The 16,285-nt window shown below is 42.3% G+C and overlaps 1 pseudogene; it reads right to left on the bottom strand.

Annotated features, from left to right (window-relative positions):
- Positions 1-3,105: 3,105 nt before the first annotated feature.
- On the bottom strand, positions 3,106-9,384 carry LOC146639260 (protein NLRC3-like; annotated as a pseudogene).
- Between the last annotated feature and the right edge of the window lie 6,901 nt (positions 9,385-16,285).

Here is a 16,285-nt window from a genome sequence, read left to right as displayed (position 1 = left end):
TAAAATTATACACAAAGGTCTGACAAAGTATACTTCAAGATAATCAGATAGCAATACAATACCCACTTCAGGAAAATCCTAATCTCAGTATTCACTGACCGTTAGTTGGACTAGTCACTGATAACTTGTGTTCTTGTTTGCAGCAAATGCTGCATTTTTTATGCAGACTGGTGGTTTTTGGTGTCAACCAGAAAATAGTCCACCAGGCTGTGCCAGAGACCATCATAAGGTTTAGGATGTCACTGCGGGGTGGCACGCTCTCTGTGCGATTGGCTCAGTCTGTCATGAAAGTGATGGCGAGGACTGAACGTCTATGATCGGTCGGTATTTAGACAAGCACAGAGGTTCTGTCAGATTGATCACATGTCCTCTATGCTGAGTATGAGCCGAGTATTGGCTTCTGTATGTGGCAGAACATACGGTGAACTGCTTTTAAACTTCATTCATGTTAGTCAAGCTTTTCAGCAAGTTTTTAAAAGTTATCTGCACATTAAAAAATGTTTATTGATTCTTTGTGAAGGCAGGTTATGTGACAGAAGCTGAGCACATGTGGTATTGTAGTTTATGTTGGTTGCATATAAGAAAACATATGTAACCAATCAAACTGTCACGGGCAGAGCTGATGGATGAGCATGCAGCTCCTGGAGCCTCGGGGTGCAGTGTGTTAGGCTGCTAATCCAGATTTTGCGGCGAACTTTTATTTACTAACCGCTCCATCCTCACGAGGCCCGTCAGCAGAGCCGTTTGTTGATCAGCAGCGTCCTCTGGTGGATGACTGACTGTAGTACAAAGATTTTCAATGACACATTAATGCTTGTTGTTCTTCTAGCCAGCTTAAAGAGTGATGCCGAAAAGTGTCATTAGGAAATTAAAAAAATATACACCTGCAAACACCTGCGCTTTTTCTCTGTCATAAAAACTGCTTAAATCCCCACAAAGAACTTGGACTCACTTTCTTAACCCCTAGGGATACAGATGTATAAATGTTCAAATATCAAATACTTCAGCAAAAAAAAAAAAAAAAAAAAAAAACATGACAGAAAAAATAAAAATAAAAGAAATATCCTTTCAGAATATTTCTTTTTACATTTCATGTGGCTGAAGTTAATGCAAAAAAATAAAAAAAAAATAAAAAAAAATCAGAATACTTTATTAATCCCTAAGGAAATGATGTAAAGCTACACACAACCTACATATGCACACTGTCATAGTCAATCTGACATCCCAGGTATAATCTTACCATAATCATTGTAGCATAAATATGTATGTCTGTTCCCTAACTCCTGCTAGAGGCATCAATCAAGCTGGATTAAACTTTATCAACATCTATGAAGCTTTTAGGAATTATTTTTATGTCACTCACATGCTTACAAGTTATATAAATTATGTGCAGTAGCTGATCTTAAAACAAATGGCAACATTACATCTATGTTAAGCAGTTTTTAGCGCAATGGGACTTTGAGACAATTGTGACTAAATGTCAGACAGTGATGCTAACAGTGCCTGTAACCCATCACTTTGTCTTATACAGTGAGTATGTAGATGAAGAGAAGAAGAACAATAAATACATGTTTATTATTCATTTATTTGCTGTTTATGAACAGAAATTTTCATCACCTGATCATATACAGTATTATAATGAAAATAAAAGAAATAAATTATAAATGATCATACATGTCCATCTTTTTATACATGAGCAAAGCAAAGAAGCACTGCTGGCCTGGCAAACACACAGGGTGCTTCTTGTATGATACAATGATATCATGGGTATAATTACAGTTTATCCTTCCATGGTGGAGTTCACATGGTTGGCTCTACATTGTCTACATTTTGCACTGCAGCACTCATAGTTTTATGCGTTTCTTCCGATTCTTATATCAGTGACTGATGGGTGGAGCTCTACTTGACACACCACATCCCAGTAACATGGAACAGTGAGAGACTCTATGCACAAACTGCTGCTGCTTCGACCTCTGTGGATCTGTGGACTCAGTTCATCTTCTCTCAGCACATGCATTACCCCATTTACCAAAATGGCAGCCATCTGTGGAGAGAAAAAGAAACACTGAATAAGTGTTTATGTGCAGCACATCCAGTATAAAATACAGCAGAGGTTCAGAGCTCTTCAGAGCAGCAGTGGAGAGGCTGTGCAGTGTAGCTAGCGCTCTCTTAGTTCTTCATGTTAACATGTTGGTGTGAACATGCTGAGCTTGAGGCTCACAGACCTGCAGATGCTTTTAGCATCAAGTCTAATCAACTGAGCACCCCACAGGCTTCATTACTGCAGAAATTTGTTAGGGCCAGCAGCCCCCGGTGGCACCTCCTCTCTCCATGCTGGTCCTCGGGGATTCCATTGTCAGGAACGTGCGGATGAGGGGGGCGCTCACGCTGTCGTTCCCGGGAGCCACCGTTGTTGACATAGTGGACAGAATTCACAACATCCTGGCGTCCCACCCACAGGCCAACCGGCTCATCATCCACATCGGCACCAATGACATCCCCAAACAGCAATCTGAGCTGCTGAAGTTGGACTTCCTCCAACTCTTCAGCCTCCTTGGTCAGTTGCAGGTGAGTGCTTTTATCTCCGGGCCCACCCCCACAGAGGGATAGGCAGTTTCAGCCGGCTGCTCAGCCTTAACACCTGGCTTTCCTCTGCCTGTGTCTCCCACGGTGTGGGTTTTATTAACAATTTTGATGCCTTCTGGGAGAGGAGGCATCTTTTTGGGGCAGACGGGCTCCACCTCAACGCCTGGGGACGCTGTTTGCTGTCCGCCAATTTGGCATTTGGCGTACAGCACTCCCGCACACGGCCCTGTCATTACCCCAAACTGACATTTCCTGCTGATCTGTCCACCACTGACTGATGTCCCCTGGTCCCAGTCCTATATTTGTTCCGCTTTTAACAGTAATACACAAAACTCTGGACTTGGACCTCTCTCGGACACAACAAAAGCAACTGTCTGGTTATCAACTCAAACACAAGACCACAGCAAGCTTCTGGTTGAATGTGACTGCTTGACATAAGTTATTATCACTGTTCTCCTCTCAGTTGTACTCATGAAAGCCTGCAGGTTTACAGGAAATGCCGAAGGGTTGATACTAACTTCAGTTCAGTGTTCCTGAAAACCGCGTGGACCGACTACCATCGTTTACTGACCTCAGAATCTCCAGTAAACAATGCGGACTCTTCATGAGATTAGACAGCTGCTTAACTCCTGAATCCTCCAGGATGTTGTGACCCAGGTCCAGATGTCTCAGATGGGAGGGGTTGGACTTCAAAGATGAGCCCAGATAAGAACAACTGGTTTCCGACAATTCACAGCCCCTTAATCTGAGTAAAGAATAAAATGTGGAGATAAAATAATTGATAATCCAACCAGATGTGTTCAGGTTCTAAATGTGCAGCTCAAGAATAATTATTCCTAACCAATAAGCTTTTTTTTTCTAGCTTTCTGTAATTATGGACTGTTATCTTATCAGCTTCTATCCACTTAATCCAGATGTCCTTACATAAGGATAATGGATGCAACAGATAAAAAAGTAAACTGACCTCAGAGTTTCAAGCCTACAGTGTGAACTCTCCACAAGGCTAGCAAGCTGTTTCACTCCTGAATCCTGCAGCTTGTTGTCACTCATGTCCAGATGTTTCAGATGGGAGGTGTTGGACTTCAGAGCTGAGACTTCATATCATATTCATCCTAGTGTACAACTAAAACATGGTGTCTAACCTCAGAGTCTCCAGTCTGCATTGTGGACTCTTGAGAAAACCACACAGGTGCTTCACTCCCGTCCAGAAGCTTCAGATAGGAGTGGATTGCATTCAGAGCTTCAGCCAGGGAAGAACAGCTGGTCCTTGACAAATTGCACCGAATCAGTCTGAATAAGAAAAAAAATTATATACATTAAAATCACAGATAATTTGATCCAGGGTTTTCAGGTTTTACATGTGCATATTTACAGCATTACTGTAGTGACCCAAATCAAACTCTTCATCAAATGGCCACTGAACCTTTATTATGCCAAGTACATTTTCCAAACTAAATTTGGAAGGAAGTGTATGAACAAACAAATAAAAGCTGGCTCTGGGTCAGTTCCATTCAAAGAAAATAAACAACATAGGCCCATAGGTCCCCAACTGGTTGTGGCAGATGGCCGCCCCTCCCTGAGCCTGGTTTCTTCCTGTTAAAAGGGAGTTCTTCCTTCCCACTCTTGCCAAAGAGCTTGCACAAAGGAGGTCATATGATTGTTGGGGTTTTCTCTGTTTTCTTTGTATTATTGTAGCGTCTTTACCTTACAATATAAAATTCTGCAAGGCAACTGTTGTTGTGATTTGCCTCTATATAAACAAACAAAATGGAACTGAATTGAACTGAATCAATTATGACTTAAAATTAGGGCATCCACTGTGTAAGACATTTTTTGCATTGCTCTTCTGAGTATTATTTGAAGTATCACAATAATAGTATACTGGGATGCCAACCTTGCAAGAGTATGGAAAAAAAGGAAAACAATAAAACAGTCGAGGTGACAAAGCTCAGTGTGTAAAGCAGTAGTTTGAAAGGTCGTGAAAACAGACACTATACTGGCTGCAATGAACATCTTAAAGGAGTTTTTCATTAAAAAAAATATCAGGATTATGGCACCATAGCAGAAATGAAAAAGGAGATAAGGGATTATTCTGAAAGGGTGAATAAGCCAACCTGCAAATGTATTCAGCAGAAGATGAAATTACTTGTTGTTACCAAACAAAACTTATTATTTAATAACGTAATAATGTGTTTAACTTGTAGAGAAGATAACAAGTGTATAACATTGGGCTAGTAAAGCGAATACCCCTCAGAGAACACTAACAATAAATTTCTCAACCGCAGAGATAAGCTTGTAACAGTCACAATGGTGTGGTGTCTCTTTAAGACAATTTAAGGTCAGAAATATGCGCCACTGCCCTCTGTGGAGTATGAGAGCAATGTGCTAGCACGTGAGAGTGTGGACAGACACGGACTTTATATGTTTTACCCCTCTAACAATTTGCAACGTTACGGGTTGTAGAAACACTGTGCTTCATGTATGATAAACAGTAGCCGTTAGACTGGGCCTTGTAAGGTTGATTAAGAGAGTGTGCATTAAAGGACAAGCACTGTGGAATTCCCAGTACCAGTGTGGTCGTGAGTTTTTCTGACTGTCCTGCTAAGTGTTTCTACCTCTCCTCTCAACCACTGAGTACAACCCATGTTAGGCACAGTAATTAATTTAATTTGTACAGTGTGCTAATGAATGTTATAAACCTTCTTTATAAGCTCCTCTTTGAGGAGCAGACAGTCATTTGGACTTCAATACAAATAAAATGAAAATTAGTTTTTAGACAAAACTTTGAACAAATTCTGCAGACAGACCAAGATTTTGAATTTTACCTCAGAGTCTCCAGTCTACACTCCGGGCTTTCTAGAAAACCACACAGCTGCTTCACTCCTGAGTCCTGCAGCATGTTGTCACTCAGATCCAGATGTTTCAGATGTGATGGGTTGAACTTCAGAGCTGAGCCAAGAGATGCACAACTGAACTCTGACAACCTGCAGCCCTTCAATCTAAAGTAAGAATAACAAGAATCAAGAATCCAGTTATTGCACAAACATTTACATTTTTAATTGTGCAGTTCAGTATTACTATAAATAACCAGTAAGATTTCCATAAATGAGTAGAGTGACCTTGTCCTTTTGCAATTGTGGTTCAAACTCCTGAACAATAACTCATGTCAACACAGATCAACAAACATGCTGCTGTCCTCAGTCAAGTCTCATAGCAAAATTAGTATCAGCTCACACATAAAAGCTGTATATATTACATATGATATATGTAGGCATTTGTCAGGCTAAAAAAATCTATCAGAAAAATAGTAGAACCTTTAGGTGTGGCCACATTAACAATCTGATATATTGTTAAAAATGACATGATGCAATTTTCAGCTCAGCAATAGCAAAAATTCCTGGAAAACCACAGAAGAGTGGATACTGATAGAATTCTTTCCCTGGTGAAGAAGATATGACTCACAACATTTACCCAAGTCAAGAACATCCTCAAAGCGTATCTTTGTCAAAGTCTACACTCAAGAGATGCCTTCTATGTACAATGTACAAATAAAATTTACAACAGGGTGCAAACCACTGGTTATATTTAAGAACAGGAAGACCAGATTAGACTGCCATAACACACAAAACTTGGCCATTGGCCCAAATCTTATTAAACTAAAGTCTGTGACCTGACCTCAGGTGCTCCAGTCTACAGTTTGGATTCTCCAATGCAGCAGACAGATGCTTCACTCCGGAATCTTGCAGTTCATTGTAACTCAGGTCCAGCTGTGTGAGATGGGATGGGCTGGACTTCAGAGCTGAGGCCACAACTTCACAGTGAGTCTCTGAGAGTCTGCAGCCACAAAGTCTGTAAGGACAAACATTACCCTTTAGATCTACTTTACACATTTGATGACAGTTGAACATATCCCACTAACATGTCAGCTTATCTTCTTTCTTTTAATTATTTTAATAATTGTTTAGCTTTAATCTGCAGAAGGGACTTAAGTTGCATTCAGGCTGTGCACAGTTTGTTTACATGACCTGATTCTGCAATTGGCTCCAAAAAGTTATCATCTGGATCCAAATAACATTTTTACTGGCCACTGTGTTAATGTGATTTTTGTACTGGGTTACTCATTAAACAATTCCAGTTGTGAACGATTATCTTTGTTTGCTGCAAGAGTCATGTATAAATTTAGGATGGAATTTAAATGTTTTTCAGACCTTTGGTTAATGGTGTTCTCTGTGACAGACTTGTGCTTAGCATACACATGGGTTCTTTCTTTTTAAACCACAGAAGTCATTTAGAGACTGGTGATGTAAACAAAGCATGTGAAATTGATAGTTAATATTAGATACTTACGTTCAAAGAGGGGAAATGGGTTACCATATGTTTTGTAGATAATCAAAATCTGATGATTTTTAAATACTTGTAGGATGCTGAAATAGACTAAGCTGATAGATGTTAATCTGTCTGTGAATGGCGCTGGAGGCCATTGATCAATGGTCATGACAATTAATGATCATGAAACTGACCTCATTGTTAGTCAGTGGTGTTATTTTGCTCATTGTGCAAATGTACTGTTTAGTACACTACGTCCAGATGGAATTCCCTTACCTGGATGATTATATCATCAGGACGATATAAAAAAAATGAACCTACTTTGAATTATACTGTCTGAATTGTTAATGTTAATCACATTTGGACTCACCCAGCCCTTTTACAGTTCCTCACAGCTGGGCTCAGTCTCCGTTTTCCTTTCTCTGATGCATTGTATTTCCTCAGATCCAACTCATCCCGAACCTCCTCTGACATCTGCAGCATGTAGGCCAAAGCTGAACAGTGGATGTCAGAGAGTTTCTTATCTGATCTGTTCTTTGACTTGAGGAACTCTTGGATCTCCTAATGGACAGAGATTTTTCATCTCCATCAAACAGTGAAAGATGTTAATGCTTCTGTCAGGAGACATTTCATCACTGTTCATCTCATTCAGATTGTTCATGACTATTTGAACATTTTTTAGACTGTTCTCCGTCCGACCCAGCAGACCTCCTAAGAGTCTCTGGTTGGACTCCAGAGAGAAGCCATGAAGGAAGCTAACAAACATGTCCAGGTGGCCATTTTTACTTTGAAGGGATTTTTTCATGACTCTCTGTAGAAAGACATCCATAGATGGGGAGCTGTTTTTGTATTCGCAATCTCTCTCCAGGAAGTCCTGGAGCACTTCTGTCTTTCTGTGGGTGAAACTGTAGAACAGATAGACTGCAGCCAGGAACTCTTGAATGCTCAGATGAACAAAGCAGTAGGCTGCTTTCTTGAAGATCTCACACTCTCGTTTGAAGATCTCTGTACAAACTCCAGAGTACACCGAGGCTTCTGTGACATCCAGCCCACACTGCTCCAGGTGTTCTTGGTAGAAAAGGATATTTCCTTTCTCCAGATGTTGAAATGCCAGCTTTCCCAGCTTCAGGAGAACTTCCTTGTCAGCCTCTGTCTGCTCCTGTGGACTCGTCTTATGTCCCTCGTGGTACTTGTTCTTCTTCCTTTTTGTCTGAACCAGCAGGAAGTATGAGTACATGTCAGTCAGGGTCTTGGGCAGCTCTCCTCTCTGCTCTGTAGTCAACATGTGCTCCAGAACTGTAGCAGGGATCCAGCACACATGATGTGGAGGCTCCTGGATGTCTTCATGTGGGAGATGATTCTGGACAGCTCTTCATCACTGAATCTCCTCCTGAAGTACTCCTCCTTCTGGGCATCAGTGAAGCCTCGTACTTCTGTTACCCTGTCAACACATGTAGGAGGGATCTGATTGGCTGCTGCAGGTCGGGAAGTTATCCAGACGAGAGCCGAGGGAAGCAGATTCCCCTGGATGAGGTTTGTCAGCAGCTGGCTGACTGATGACTTCTCTGTGACATCAGACAGCAGCTTCCTGTTGGTGAAATCCAATGAAAGTCTGCTTTCATCCAGGCCGTCAAAGATGAACAAAAGTTTACAGACAGCGAGCTTCTCTGCTGTGACCTTCTGTAATGTTGGATGGAAAACATGGAGCAGCTCCAGAAGACTGTACTGCTCATCTCTGATCAGGTTCAGCTCCCTGAATGAAAGCAGAACCACCACACTGACATGTTGGTTCTCCAAGCCCTCTGCCCAGTCCAGAGTGAACTTCTGCACTGAGAAGGTTTTTCCAACACCAGCGACGCCGTTCATCAGAACCACTCTGATGGGTCTCTGTTGGTCAGGTAAGGCTTTAAAGATGTCGTGACACCTGACTGGAGTGTCATCAAGAGCCTCCATCTTGGAAGCTGTCTCCAGCTGCCTCACCTCATGTTGGGTATGAACCTCTTCACTCTGTCCCTCTGTGATGTAGAGCTCAGTGTAGCTCCTGCTGAGGAGGGTTCTACTTCCTGTTTCATAACTTCCTTCAGTCACACGTTCGCATCTCCTCCTCAGACTGATCTTATGTTCATCTAAAACCTCCTGCAGACCAACATCTGCTGAAAGACAGAAAATCAATGAGACTAAAGAGAAAAAAAACTCCTACATAACACAAGAAGTCGAGTTTTCAGAAATGAGTCTATCAGCAGACAGATGTTCAATCGTACTTTGCACTTTGGGTTCACTGGCTGTCTGCCGTTTAGCTTCTGTTGTGGGGATTTTTCCACACTGGGGACAGAAGAAGTCTCCTGATGAAGCACACTGGTCCCAGTATGAACAGACACACTGTTTGCAGAACCAGTGTCCACAGCTGGTGAAGACCGGATCCTTCAGGACGTCCTGACACAAAGCACAGCAGGACAGCTGCTCCTCGAACATTGCTTGTCTTCTTCGCTCTGGACACAAACGAAAAACTATTCCATTTACTGATAAAATACATAGTCAAAAACAAAAGTTTAATACCAGCGCTGGCTTACAGGGAAAATATTGTTTTTTAAATAAAAACATAAAATGAAATTATAACAATAATAGTAACGTATAGACAGAGGGCTGGATCCTGTATCCTGGGTTTTGCTCTGTGCCTGGCACGTGTTCCTGTTACTGGACACTGGGGACAATTTTCAATGAGCAGATTTCATGTGCAGATAGATTCCTTCACTCTGAACAGAGCTGTACAGTAAAAGCTTTAAAAAGTGTTCATTCAGTCTGTAACCCAATCTCAGCATCACAGGAGCATGTGTTGTATTAATGATCCATCCAATCATCAAACACAGACACATGTTATAAAGAAGCTGAACGGACAAGGTAAGCGACTCATGTTGTAACTGACGTCAGACGCCGGAGATTTTGGTGGAAAATTAAAGCAAATGGTAGTTTAGATCTGAACAAATTCATTTAAGCTTCAGTATTACCAAATACACTTATCAATTGTCTTATAACTAACACTATTTGTCTAAATAATCTCCAACACCCTGGAGAACAACGAGGAGAGTTTAGAGACTCTCCAAGATTATATTGATCAGTGCTTTCAGGATCTCGTGATGAAGAAGACCCAGTGTGCAGCTTCCCCGGCCAAACCTGAGACGCCGTCGTCGAAAAGACAACGCCCGGCAGATTCCCCCGGCTCAACATCGCCAGCCGGCAAAGATATTGCCGACATACTGGAGTCAATCGACAAGCGATTGTCCAGTTTCGACGCAAGGCTGTCCTTGGTGGAGATTCTTCACCGAGAATTTAAATGCTTGCGAGAATCCCTGGAGTACAGCCAGCAGCAGGTGGAAACGCTTGCTGCTGAAAATGCCACGCTAAGGGAGTCGGTGAAATGTCTCACAGATAATGTTACCCAGCTCAATAGAGAAAATAAAAAAATAAAAGAAACCGTTATCGATCTACAAGCTCGTAGCATGCGTGATAATCTGGTATTTTCTGGTATTCCAGAAGCTGCTGGAGAGGACGCGGAGACCACGGTAAAAAGCTTCATCAAAATCCACCTGAAGCTGCCGGAGGACACTGTGAAGAACATTGTCTTCGATCGGGTACATCGCCTCGGCCCCATTCGGGCTACGGCCGGGAGACCACGTCCTATCGTGGCCAAATTCGGCCACTTCAAACAAAAGCATCATGTGAAAAGCCGCGGCAGGGAATTAAAAGGAACGGACTTCAGCGTGAACGACCAGTTCCCCAAAGAGATCTTGGAACGACGCAGGGTCCTCTTCCCAATCCGACGCGGCTTCATCCAGAAGGGCTCCCGCGCTGTCATCGCTGTGGACCGGCTGTACGTGGACGGACAGCTCCACCGCGACCCCAACATCACTCCGTGGCTGTATTAACCTCACACCAGATAAGAATCAGCTGCACCCTTTCCCTATCCACTCACACTAACTTGCATTAATATCTGTTTAACTTACCAGTATCAAATCGCATCTTAAAGTGTGATTTCATAGCAGAATTAACACCGTCACTCTCCGTCAGTGATTTAATTGGAATGTTTACGTTTTGTTTTTTGTTTTTTTTTCTTCTCGTTTTTTTTTTTTCCTCCTCTCTTTTCCCTCTCTTGGTTTTATGCTGCTCACCCCTGTCCTTGGTTTCTTTCTTTATTCCTTTCACTGCCTCGATCACCTGCTTCGACACTCATCCACAAACATCCTTTATTTCGACACATACACACCATGCGCTCAACGGCAGCACATTTTACTTCAGTCAGAAGTAAAATGTCGTTTAGGATACACACACTTAAGCCAAGCCTACTCATATTAGTAACTATGCATACACAAAGTCAGACTCAGGGAGCATCTCGCCACACATTTTTTCTCTCTCTCCTGCTCTTTATTTATGAACAAGTGACGTATTCTCTCCACCTGTCTAAGCGACGCACACAGCATACATCCCTAGTTAAACACAAACATCTATGGGTACACTGAGGTTCATTACATGGAATATAAATGGAGCTGGCTCCAGAGTAAAGAGGTTAAAAATATTTAACCAACTCAAAAAACTACAGGCAGATGTTGTCCTTTTACAAGAGACCCACAGACCTCTTAGAGGTTCGAATGAACTTAAAACACCTGAGTTTCCTAATGTGTTCTCAGCTTGTTATAATTCTAGACAAAGGGGAGTAGCAATTTTAATACATAAAAATATTAATTTCACAGTACTCGATACAGTTATAGATCCAGAGGGCAGATTCTTAATCATTAAACTATCTATACGTGATAAAAAGCTATGCATTGCAAGTGTATATGGTCCAAATGTTGATGATCCCTCATTCTTTCACGGTTTTTTCAGTGCACTCTCTGAACACTTAGATGGCACACTTGTTCTTGGAGGCGACCTCAACCTTGGACTAAATGAAGACATGGATAGGCTCAATACAGCGGGAACTCAGCGTAATTGGCAGTCCACAAATATAATCAAACAGTATATGAGCGACTTTGGTCTTTGCGATGCATGGCGCTCCCTTCACCCCACCAGTAAGGAATATACTTTTTTCTCACATGTCCATCACTCTTACTCTCATCTGGATTATTTTTTGGTCAGCAGCTCACTGCTGAACGACATTTCAGACACTGAGATTCACCCTATAGCTGTCAGCGATCATGGTCCTGTATCTTTAACACTAATGCACAAGAATAATACTACGCCAAGAAAAAACTGGAGATTTAATATATCACTACTTAAAGATGAAGACTTTATTAAATATTTTAAAAAAGAGTGGACTTCATATTTGGACTATAATGACACTCCCGAAACATCAGCTTCTGTTCTATGGGAAGCAGGGAAAGCTGTGATGAGAGGTAAAATAATTTCTTTCTCATCACATAAAAAGAAAAAAGAAAACAAAAATATTCAGGAATTAGAAAAAAACATCAAATCACTAGAAGAAGCCTACGCGTCCCACCAAGATCAGGAAACATTGAACAAAATACGCAAAACAAAACTAGAATTAAATGAGATAATTGATAAAAAAACAAAATTCTTAGTACAAAGACTACGCCTACAAAATTATGAACATGGTAATAAATCCGGTCAATTTCTAGCAAACCAGCTAAAAATAAATAAAGAAAAAACAACTATATGTGCTGTTCAAGATTCATCTGGGAACACAATATATGAACCGATACAAATAAACAACATTTTCAGGGATTTCTATAAAACGTTGTATTCACCACAAATAAACCCATCTAAAAAAGAAATTGATCAGTTTTTGGACAACGTAACTCTTCCAAAATTATTGGACACTCAAGCAATGGCACTGGATTCACCACTGACACCAGGTGAACTCCAGGAAGCCCTGATAAGTATGCCCAATAATAAGGCTCCAGGTCCAGACGGCTTTCCTGCAGAATTCTACAAAGAATTCTGGTCGATTCTAGCACCAGTTTTCTACAGAACGTTGTTGGAAATTAAAGAAAAGCGCAGACTTCCATCAAATATGAATTCTGCAAACATTAATCTCCTGCTAAAACCAGGCAAAGACCCTGTATATCCCTCAAGCTATCGTCCAATATCCCTTATAAATGCAGACCTTAAAATAATCTGCAAAGCTCTCTCAAAGAGACTGGAGAAAATAACCCCCCTCTTAATTCATCCTGACCAAACTGGTTTCATAAAAGGTAGGCACTCATCAACAAATACACGTAGATTACTTAATTTGATAGACTACTCATACAGTAAAAACCTAGAAACTACAATATTCTCTTTAGACGCAGAAAAAGCGTTTGACAGAGTTAACTGGAAATTTCTATTTGCAACTTTACACAAATTTGGTTTTGGATCCTCTTTCATAAACTGGTTAAAAATATTATATAATTCCCCAACAGCTTGTGTTAGAACAAATGACCAGACATCCTCCAGCTTCTGTCTCTTGAGGGGCACCAGACAGGGATGCCCACTCTCCCCTTCGCTGTTTGCAATTTTTATTGAACCACTAGCAGCAGCATTTAGACAGGCTACAACAATTAAGGGCATAAAATGCAAGAACGTGGAACATAAAATCAGCCTTTATGCGGATGATGTGTTACTCTTTCTCCAAAATTCACAAACCAATATCTCTGGGGTGATTGAATTGATAAACTCTTTTGCAAGAATATCAGATTACTCAATTAACTGGTCAAAATCTACAGTTCTACCGATTAATTGCTCCCTCCATAATTCCTCTTCTACACCACTGCAATCGGGAAATATAAAATATTTAGGTATTAATGTTTCTCCCAAGCTTGCAGATCTAACTAAATTAAACCATATCCCACTTTTAAAGAAGGTAGAAGATGATCTGGCTAGATGGAAATGTCTACCCATATCACTCATGGGAAGGGTTGCCGCTATAAAAATGATGGTCTTACCAAAGATAAATTATTTATTCTCAATGATCCCAACTAAACCGCCACAAGATTGGTTCAGATCTCTAGATTCATGTATGTCCAAATTCCTTTGGAAAAATAAACCCCCTCGTATAAGCTTAAAAACACTACAAAAGACCAAGGATAAAGGAGGACTAGAACTGCCTAACTTTCAGCACTACTTCTTAGCCAACAGGCTTCAGTTTATCTCAGGATGGCTAAAACATACCCTCTTAGATGAACCTTGGCTAGATGTAGAACAAGCACTTTGCAATAATCTAGAGATCTCAGACCTACCATTTATCAGCTCAAACATCCAACGACATGAATGCTTTAAAAGCATCAACATCAGCTCTTCTCTGACAGCATGGTGGGAGTTTCTAAAATTGACGGCGTCTTCATTAATCCCATGCAAACGTACACCTATCTGGAACAACCCTGACATATTACAAAACAATAATATGATAAACTTTTCAGATTGGAGTGGTAAAGGAATCAAATATTTAGAACATATACTAGAAGGAACAGAATTTATTTCATTTGACGGACTAGTTACACAATATGGGATCAACAAGAAAAGATTTTTAGAATATCAACAAATTAAATCCATAGTAAAAAAAGAAATTTAAACCGGGTCAAGTTGAACTACAAACACCACCAAGTGTGGTTCAATTTCTTACTCTTAAAACCCCCAAATTACTATCCAAAATATACAGAATGCTTTCTAAAACAGATGAATCAATATCACTTCCTATTGCAAAATGGGAAGCGGATTTATCAGTTAACTTAGACCTAAACTTCTGGTCTCAGATTTGCTTAAAAACCTTTCATCTAATTAGAAATCCCAGTCTTCAATTAATTCAATACAAAATATTACATAGAGTGCACTATACAGGTCATCGGATGTTCAAGATGGGCTTTACGTCTACCAACAACTGCTCACACTGCCAAACCAATTCACCGGACAATTATATCCACGCTCTTTGGTTCTGTCCACCAGTTCAGAAGTTTTGGCGCGAGATATGTGAAGACTTATCGAAGTGTCTGAAATGTAACATTCCAACTTCCCCCTTAGTGTGTTTGTTGGGCAGCTTAGATAATGTCACTTCAGAAAAGAATATCGCCCATATGGTTTTCACTGCCCTATGCATAGCCAAGAAAACAGTCCTCATGAACTGGAAAAATAAAAATAATCTTAATTCTAACCAATATAGAAATTATCTATTAGATTACATTAGTCTTGATACAGCCTCTGCCACCACATCAGATCAATTGCTCTGGGCCCCTTTGATCAGCTCCATCACCTAGTGGGGGTGGGGGGTCATAGTTTGGTCCCGCCTTCACTGTTGTGATTGGTGTGGGGGTAGGGACAGGCTTAGGGCGTCGGGGGGTTCCCCGGAGGCATCTTCCTTGGGGGGCTCAACCCGGGGTAGCGGTCATGTCCGGTTGGGGGCTCTGTTGGCTCTCAGGTGACTGTTTCCTCGCGGCTGCGTGCAGCGGGGCTAGGGGAGGGTCTGTGCTGACGGACGTGGGTTACTGACCTGGTAGCCTGGCTGCCCCTGGGTGGGTCCGGGATGGGCGTGAGGTTCTGGGGGCGCTCCGTCTCTGGGCTGGGGCCCGGGCCGGGCCTCGGGGGCTTGGGTCCTGGTTGGTGTGTTGCTGGGGTTGTGGGCGGGTGGGTGCATGGGGGCCCAGCCCTGGAGCAGGGTGCCGCCGGTGCATTGAGCCACCTGTGGGGCTCTTCAACTGGTGGGGAAGATTGTCACATCTTGCAGGAGCTTTCCTCTCCTCAGGGGCTCTCTCTGCAGGAGGGGGAGATACAGGAGAGGTGGAGGAAGATCTCAGCCTGGGTGTTTATTGTCTTATGTAGTCTGGAAGAAGAGTGGATGGTGGGGTGGGTGCAGTTTTCTCTGTGGTGGGGTTGGGTGGACTGTCCCGGGCTCTGTGGGGCCGGGAGGCGCTGCTGCGCTGGGGCCCCGGTCTGGATGGGCCTGGGCCCCCTTTCCCTGGCGGGTCGCGGAGTATGGGGGTGCCTACTGGGGTCAGCGGGGGAGCTGGCCCCAGGGAGGGGTCACTTGCCCCTCCCCTCCTTCCCTCCCCATCTCCAGCTGCCTCCCTCTTCCCACTCCACCACAACCACCCACACATGCTGGACCTTGGAGTAGGGGTATGTCACCAGGGTGCAGAGGAGGCTACCCCCCCCCGTCCCCCCCCCGTCCCCTTCTGGCTGCCTCTGCCTCAATTTTATCCCACAACTTAGACATTCACATTACTCACACTCGCATTACACATACATATAGGATCTTGGGGGTGGGCACGATACACGGAGTCCAAAGTACCATCAGGGTGTACACCCCACCCCTGGCATCGTTGCCCACCTCTCAATGTTAAATACACGTAGACATTGAGGGCTAGCAGGAGGGACCATGCGCTTACCTGCT

This window comes from Diplotaxodon limnothrissa, linkage group LG1, assembly GCF_057381915.1.
Source record: "Diplotaxodon limnothrissa isolate DT_005_m linkage group LG1, D_limnothrissa_male_GT1.1, whole genome shotgun sequence".
Lineage (NCBI taxonomy): Eukaryota > Metazoa > Chordata > Actinopteri > Cichliformes > Cichlidae > Diplotaxodon > Diplotaxodon limnothrissa.
Note: the sequence above shows the minus strand (reverse complement) of the source record. Positions and strands in the feature narration are given on the sequence as shown.